Below are 8638 nucleotides of genomic sequence, written 5' to 3' on the forward strand. Positions count from 1 at the left end.
CCATATTTATTGTTCTTTCTTCATTCTGATTTGTGGGAGATTCTATCTCATTGTGGTTTTGATTTGTATTTCTCTGATGCTTAGTGATGTTGAACATTTTTTCTTATGTTTGTTGGCTGCTTATATGTCTTTTTTGAGAAATGTCTGTTCATGTCCTTTGCCTACTTTTTTTTTGAGTCAGAGTCTCACCTGGTCACCTAGGCTGTAATGTAGTGGCGTGATCACAGCTCACTGCAGCCTCGACCTCCTGGGCTCCGGCAATCCTTCTGCTTCAGCCTCCTGAGTAGCTGGAACTATCAGCACATGCCACTGTGCCTGGCATATATATATGAGAGATGATGTCTTGCTATGTTGTTCAAGGTTGTCTTGAACTGCTGCATTGCCCACTTTTAAAAATGGTGTTTTTTTTCTGTCAATTTGTTTGTTTCTTATAGATTTTAGATACTAGTCCTTTGTTTGATGCTTAGTTTGCAAATATTTTCTCCCATTCTGTAGGTTTCCCATTTACCCTGTTGATAGTTTATTTTGCTATGCAGAAGCTTTTTAGTTTAATTAGGTTTCACCTGTCAGTTTTAGTTTTTTTCTCATTAGCTTTTGAGCAACTGGTCATAAATTCATTGTCCTAGGCCAATGGCTTAAAGAGCATTTCCTAGACTTTCTTCTAGGACTTTTGTAGTTTGAGGTCTTACATTTGTCTTTAGTCCATCTTGAGTCAATTTTTTGTAGATGTGAGAGGAAAGGGTCCGGCTTCATTCTTCTGCATATGCTTAGCCAATTTTCCCAGTAGCACTTATTGAATGGGGTGTCACTTAACCACTGTTTATTGTTGTCAACTTTGTCAAAGATCAATTGGTTGTAGGTTAGCAACTTTATTTCTGGGTTCTCCATTCTGTTTCATTAGTCTATGTGCTTATTTTTATACCAGTGCCATGCTGTTTTGGTTACTGTAGCCTCATAGTAAAGTTTGAAGTCCAGTGATGTGATACCTCTGGCTTTGTTCTTTTTGCTTAGGATTACTTTGGCTATTTGGGTTCCTTTTATATTATTATTATATTATTTTTTCTAGATCTGTGAAAAATGATGTTGGTAATTTGCTAGGGATTATCTTGAATCTGTTGATTGCTTTAAGCAGTATGGACATTAAAACATCATATTGATTTTGCCTTTTGAGACTTGACTGAAGTTGCTTATCTGATATAGGAGTCTTTTAATGAACTCTTTAGGGTTTTCTAGATATAGAATCATATTGTCTGCCAAAAGGAATAATTTAACTTCCTCTTTTCCAATTTGGATAGCTTCTATTTATTTATTCATTTTCCACATTTATTTATTTTTATTTTAAAGATATGGGGTACAATTCAGGGTTAGGTATGTAAATGGTCATTGTACAGGTAAAGTTTGGAACTCATTTTGTTCCCCATGTCACCTGGTTTGAGATCAGGTACCCTTATTGGTGAACTGTGTCCCCCTGGCAGTTTCCCACTACTGCTAATCCCTTTCTTTTAGTATTATGATAATTGTTCAGGGTTGGATGGCTTTTCTTTATTTCTCTTGTCTGATTGCTCTGGCAGGACTTCCGGTACTTCCTATTTAGGAGTGACGAGGGTGAACATCCTCGTCTCGTGCCAGTTCTTAGGAGGAATGCTTCTAGCTTCTGCCCATTCAGTATGATGTTAGCTGTAGGTTTGTAAAAGATGTGTCTTATTATTTTGAGGTATCTTCCTTTGATGCCTAAAATGGTTGAGGTTTTTTTTAATCAAGAAGGATGTTTAATTGTATTGAATGCTTTTTCTGCATTTATTAAGATAATCTGTGGTTCTGGTTTTTAATTGTTTATGTGATTGATTGCATTGATTGAATTGTGAATGTTGAACCAAACTTGCATCCCAGGAATAAAGCCTACCTATTCATGGTGAATAATCTTTCTAATGTGCTGCTGGATGCAGTTTGTTAGTATTTTGTTGAGGATTTTTGCATCTATGTTCATCAGGCATATCAGCTTATAGTTTTCTTTCTTTCTTGTGTCTTTGCTGGATTTTGGTTGGATGATATTGGCTTAGGAGAATGGGTTAGGAAGGAGCCCCTCTCCTTGATTATTTGGAATAATTTCAGTAACATTGGAACCAACTCTTCCTTGTATGTTTGATAGAATTCGGCTGAGAATCTGTCTGGTTCAGGGCTTTTGTTGGTGGCGGGGGGGTCTTTTATTACAGATTGTTTTGAGGCTCATTATTGGTCTTTTCAGGGTTTCAACTTCTTCTTTCAATCTTGAGAGGTTGTATGTTCCTAGGAGCTTATCTATTTCTTCTAGATTTTATAGTTTAAATGCATATAGATGTTTATAATAATCCCTGAGAATCTTTTGTACTTCTTTGGGATTGGTTATATTATTGTCTTTTACATTTCTGATTGTGTTTATTTAGATTTTCTCTCTCTCTGTCCAGCAGTCTGTCAATTTTGTTTATCTTTTCAAAGAATAAGCTTTTTGATTCATTGATCTTTTGTATGTTTTCTGGTCTCAATTTCATTTAGTTCTGCTCTGATTTTGGTTATTTCTTTTCTTCCATTAGCTTTGGGTTTATGTTGTTCTAATTTTTCTAGTTTCTTTAAGTGGGACATGAGGTTGTTTGAGTTATTTCTATCTTCTTGATGTGGGCGTTTAATGCTATTAATTTTCCTCTTGGCACTGTTTTTGAGGTATCCCAGATGTTTCAGTAAATTGTGTCTTTATTTTCATTTGTTTCAAATACTTTTTCAAATTTCTGTCTTGATTTTGCTGTTTATCCAAAAATCATTCATGTGCAAGTTGTTTAGTTTCCATGTATTTGTGTGGTTTTGAGAGTTTCTCTTGGTGCTAATTTCTGTTTTTATTCTGCTGTAGTCAGAGAAGATGCTTGGAATAATTTCAGTTACTTGGAATTTATTAAGACTTGATTATGATCAAGCATGTGGTCAATCTTAGGGTGTGTTCTACGTGCAGATGGGAAAAATGTGTATTCTATAGTTGCATGGAACATTCTGTAGATATCTGTTAGATCCTGTTGGTCAAGAATCAAATTTAGGTCTAGGATTTCTTTGTTAGCATTCTACCTTGAGGATCTGTCTAAAGCTATTAGTGTGGTGTTGAAGTCCCTCACTATTATTGTGTGACTGTGTAAGCCTCTCTTAGGTTTTGCAGTAATTGTTTTATTAATCTAGGTGCTCCAGTGTTGGATACATATATATTTAAGATAGTTATCATTTCTTGTTGGATTGGCCCCTTTATTATTATGTAGTGCCTTTTACTGTCTTTTTTAATGTTGTTGACTTATAAGTCTATTTTATTTGATATGAGAACAGTGACTTCTGCTAGTTTTTGTTTTCTGTTTGCATGGCAGATCTTTCTCCACCCCTTTACCTCGAGCCTATGGGTGTCATTTAGAGTGGAGTGGGTCTTCTGGAGACAGAAGAAGGATGGATCTTGGTTTTTTTATCCAGTTTGTCACACTGTGTCTTTTAAGTCAGGCATTTAGGCTGTTAACATTCAAGGTTCTTATAGGTATGTGGAAATGTGTTCCTGTCATAGTGTTGTTAAAAAGTTGCTTTGTGTTCTTAGTTTTGTGATTGATTTATAAGGTCTGTGTGGTATCATTCTTTCATTTCCATATTTAGAACTCCCTTATGCATCTCTTGTAGGGTCTGTCTAGAGGTGACAAATTCCTTTAGTGCTCGCTTGTCTGGCAAGGACTTTATTTCTTCTTCATTTATGGGGTTAATCTGGCAGGGTAAGAAATCTTGGTTGGCATTTCTTTTATTTAAAAATGCTAAAATGGGCCCCCGATCTCTTCTGGCTTTAAGGTTTGTGCTGGGAAATCTGCTGTTATTCAGAGGGATGTCCCTTGGTAGGTGGTCTGGTCCTTTTCTCTCGCTGCCTTTAAGATTTTTTTCTTTCATGCTGACCTTGGATATTCTGATGCTTATGTGCCTTGAGAATGGTCATCTCATATGGTATTGTGCAAGTATTCTCTGAATTTCTTTTACCTGCATGTTGACCTCTCTAGCAAGTTAGGGAAGCTTTCTTGGATTATGTCTGCAAATACTTTCTCCAGATTGCTCTCATGCTTTTGTTTTCTCTCAGGAATTTCAATCAGATATGAGTTTAGTCTTTTTTATAAAAATCTACATTTATTAAGTTCTTTGTTCATTAAAAATTTTTTTCTTTTTTCTTTTTTTCAGTTGGGGTCTCACTCTGTCATCCAGGCTGGAGTGCATGGCACAATCATGGCTCACTGCAGCCTTGACCTTCCAGGGCCAGGAGATCCTTCTACCTCAGCCTCCTGAGTATCTGGGACTAAAGGCACATGCTGCCATGCCTGGCAAATTTTTTATTCTTAAAATTTTTTTTGTAGAGATGAGGTTTTGGTAAGCTGCCTGGGCTGGTCTTGGACTCCTAGGCTCAAGCAATTCTCTCACCTTGACCTCCCAAAATGCTAGGATTAAAGGCATGAGCCACTGTGCCTGACCTAAAATTCCTTTTTCTTTATTTTTGTCTGATTGGGTTGATTCAAAGGATTGGTCTTCAAGCTATGAAATCCTTTATTCTGCTTAGTCTAGTCTGTTGTTAAGGATTGTGACTGTGTTTTGAAATTTCTGGAGTGAGTTCCAGGAGTCCAGAAGTTCGGTTTGATTCTTTCTTAGAATGGTCATCTCAGCTTTCATTTTTGTGACTTCTTTGATTTGGGTATACATTTTGTCTTGGATCTCATTGAATTTTTTGGCTATCCATGGTATGAATTCTATAGCTGTCATGACAGACACTTCATTCTGGTTTGGATCTGTGGTTAAGAAGCTGGTCAGTTGTTTAGGGGCAACAAAATACTCTGAATTTTTATATTTCCAGTGTTCTTGCAGTGATTTTGTCTCATCTAAGGGTCAAAGTTGCTATCGTTGGAGTAGGGCTTTTGATTGGTTTTTTTTTCCTTCTTTTTTCCCTATGGGCATGACTGTGGTGTATGCTGCGTATGGTTTATTGTCTTCATTCCTGGATACTTTCGGAGGGTCAGTATCTCTACAGGATCCTTAGTTCCTTAGGGTTATGTGGTGACTGTGTCAGATAATACTTAATGTAGGGGTGTGTTTTTGTTAGCTGGTGTAGTTCAGACTGCAGGCCTGTAGAAGGCACTTAAAAGTGAGGGCCAGTAGCATTGGCTGCACTACAGTTGGGCTTTCAGGTGACCACTGTCCTCAGCCACAGTGTTCAGGCAGATATGGGGCCCTCCTTGCTCCTTGGTGGGCTGAAGGAGGTGATCCCTGTCTGAGAGGAAGCAGCCAAGATGGGAGATGGTGAGGGATCTCCCGAGAACTCTCTGCTCCTGTTTGTTTATTTACTGTGACCGCAGAGTCTGTGTTGGGGGTGCCTGTAAACATCTGGTGTGACTGCTCCCTCCTTGGCCTGAGGGTGACAGAGACAGGGAGCTGCAGTGACTGCAGAGGGCTTACCAAAGAGTTCCTGTGGCTACCCTCCCTGAGGAGTGGTGTATTTCTGCTGTAGTGTTCAGGCAGTTGTGGGGTCCTTATGTTCTTTGTGGGTGGGTGACAGGTGATCTGTATCTAGGGGGAAACAGCCGAGATGGTGGAGGGTGAGGGGTGCCCTGGAAACTCATTGCTCCTGTATATTTTGGCTGCAGAGGCTGCATGGTGGCAGGGGGTGGAGGGTGTCTATGCTAATGGTGTGCGGTTCCCACCGCTTCAGCGGTTGCATACAGTGGCCTCAGAGGACCTCACTGGGCCTGCCAAAGGACTCTGAGGGCTGTCTTCCCTGAAGATCACTAGGTCTCCAATGCGGTTTTCAGGCAGATGACACTTTTGGATGCTTTTAAAAATCCGAATGTAGGAGTGATCATAATCTCCATGGCATGTTGATTTGGAGTATGGTTTTGATTAATGGTTGCTATAAATATGTGGTCAAGCCATCATACATTGCTCTGAGGTGACAGCCACCACCGTTCTTTATATAGTGTGTCCCATTCAGTGTGCTGTCATCTTCATTGCAGACCATCTGTCACTAGAGGCCAGACTGCAGATGTCCCTTGCTAGTCAAATTTGACCTCAGTAAATTTTCAGGTGAGTTTTGGAAGACAGGGAAACTAGAATTCTGTTTTATGATGTTTTATACTTATATGACGAATATACTCATATTTGCTTTTTTCTTCATCATTTCTTGCTTTTCAGAATACTAATCCCAATTGCTAATTCTAATACAGAATATGATCACCAGTTCTCTCTGTAGCTCTTGTAAAATGGTCAACTGTTTATCATAAGGATACTAAATAATCTGATTTTAAAAAGTTTTTTTTGGGGGGCTAATTTGTCTTACACATCTCCTCTCAAGGAACTGGCACATTTCTGTTGTACTTATTTCACCATTCCAATTTTTAAAAAGTTTAGGATGCTAAGGTGCAATATTGTATAGTTAAGTAACCTTTATAGTTTTCTGCATTTAAACCTATAACTTGTGAGTGGTAGTTTTTTGCTATGGTTTCTGATGTATTTGAGTCATGTTTTATGCCATCTTCTGAGTAACTGTAGAGACCAAGCGGTGACGGTGTATGAAGCACTTTATTATTTTACATTCACATTATTTATTACTTGGCAAGGAGCAGGGCAGGAGCATAAAATTGTTTTATTTGTCATATTTACATAAGAACTTTCTTACAAAAAGCTTTTACGGGTACATAACACATCCATAAATTCTCATGTAATCAGTCTTTTGAGATACTTCTTGTAGCTTTGTTGTTGCTGTTCTTCCTTTTTCATTATTTAGAAAACTTTGAAAATAAGAAAAATTTGCCATGATGAAAAGATCCTGCCAATTGTTTAAAGGAAATGTGCAAAATTAAAGGAATATTTTGTTTCTATTTTAGTTAGTAACCCTCAGAAGAGTTAAAAATCAGTTTTAAGCCCGAATTTGTGGCATGAGAGTATATGGTTGGTTACATTTGGACACTGATTATCAGACTTAAACAAGCACCTTTTAAAAGAACTGATACTGGGCAACCCCCTCGGGTCCCCTCCCACTGTGGGAGCTTTTCTGTCCTCTCAATAAATCCTGATTTCAAAAAGATAAAATATAAAAGAACTGATACTTATAACCAGGAAAAAATAGAGTTCTAAAACTTTTGTATAAAAACTAGCATGTAGATTATGTCTACGTACATGTGTTTGTTGGTGTGTTATATACATTTTATAAAACTTGTATAACATTTATGAAAACAATTCCAAAAAGAGTGTTTCTTCTGAAAAAAAAATACAAATGTGGATATAAACATCCTGGTTAAATAAATAAATAGCAACCAGATCAGTTTTTGAGTTTTCCAAAATGTTTATTTTAGTCACCTTAGGAAAGTTAGTTACTTGCTATATAGCCAGTAGATTAGCTAGAGCAGAGTGAGCCAGGACTACAGTTGTAGATACTCTTACCTCTCTCTGCAGTGTTAACTTTACTCTAAAACTGTAAAATTTGGGGCTGAGAAAATTTACAAATAAATGTCCTTGTTCATATTTTGGTAATACATTCAGAGTACTTTCCCAATATAGTATGTGTTCTCTGTCCAAAGTGTGTGCAAACAACCTTTTCAGATTTATCTATGCGCTATCTCACTAATTGTTTTGCCTGTGTGCTACAATTTTTCCTCACCTGTCGGTGCGATTCTCTTCTGCGTCCACATTTCATGCTGGACCTAAAGAAGCACCGGGCTGGCTTTCTACTCACGCTTGCAGTGCCCGAAGGGAATGCCACCCAAGTGCTCTGCCTTCTCGGCCCCACTAACAGTTGCTGTGGGCTTTTTAGATCATCTTTCTCTTCATGGACCAGACTCTTGAAGGCCAGCAGCCTCCCTGACTCCAGTGCTGTAATCTGCTACCTTCTTCCTCTTACACATGACAACGCTAGACTTTATTCAAACCAATCAACTGGTTTGCACGATCTGTCTTTTTTGGGGGTGGGGCAGTTTTTCTTGTTCATTTTAGAATTTCCTTGGAGTTCAAGCCAGCTCACAAGTTAAACTTGATTTAAGAGGAACGCTGTAAGGAGATCTGGAGAGCAAACAAATAGTAGGTATTTTTGCACCCTAGGTCTATGTTTTATATCTCTTAAGAGGTGGAATGGTACAGGGTTAAAAATTTGGGACTATGAGTTGGACTGTTTGTGTTTTAATCCTGGTTCAGCCCGTTATTCCTGTGTAACCTCAGGCAAGTTACTTAACCTTTTTGTACCGCCTATTGTTTACCATGGAGATCATAGAAGTCCTCACACCACATAGAGCTGGTGAAGTTAAATGTGGTGAAGTTTAATTAATAAATAAATGTAAAGCATCTACAACACTACCTGACAAAAATTAAGCGTCATGTAAGTTTTGCTGCTGTTGTCCTCTTGGTAGCTAGATCTGTGACTTGCCATTTCTGTCAGCTCTTACCAAGGCTCAGTGCTGCCCCAGGCCTCTGCTACCTTGTCATAGTGATGCTTGCATTTTTTTTTTTTGAGTTGGAGTCTCACTCTGTCACCCAGACTGGAGTGCAGTGGCCGCTCCCGGCCACCGCAGCCTCAACCTGCTGGGCTCTGGCGATCCTTCCGCCTCAGCCTTCCAAGTAGCTGGAACTA

The sequence above is a fragment of the Carlito syrichta genome, unplaced genomic scaffold (assembly GCF_000164805.1).
Source record: "Carlito syrichta isolate Samal-C Ts95f unplaced genomic scaffold, Tarsius_syrichta-2.0.1 Scaffold303179, whole genome shotgun sequence".
Lineage (NCBI taxonomy): Eukaryota > Metazoa > Chordata > Mammalia > Primates > Tarsiidae > Carlito > Carlito syrichta.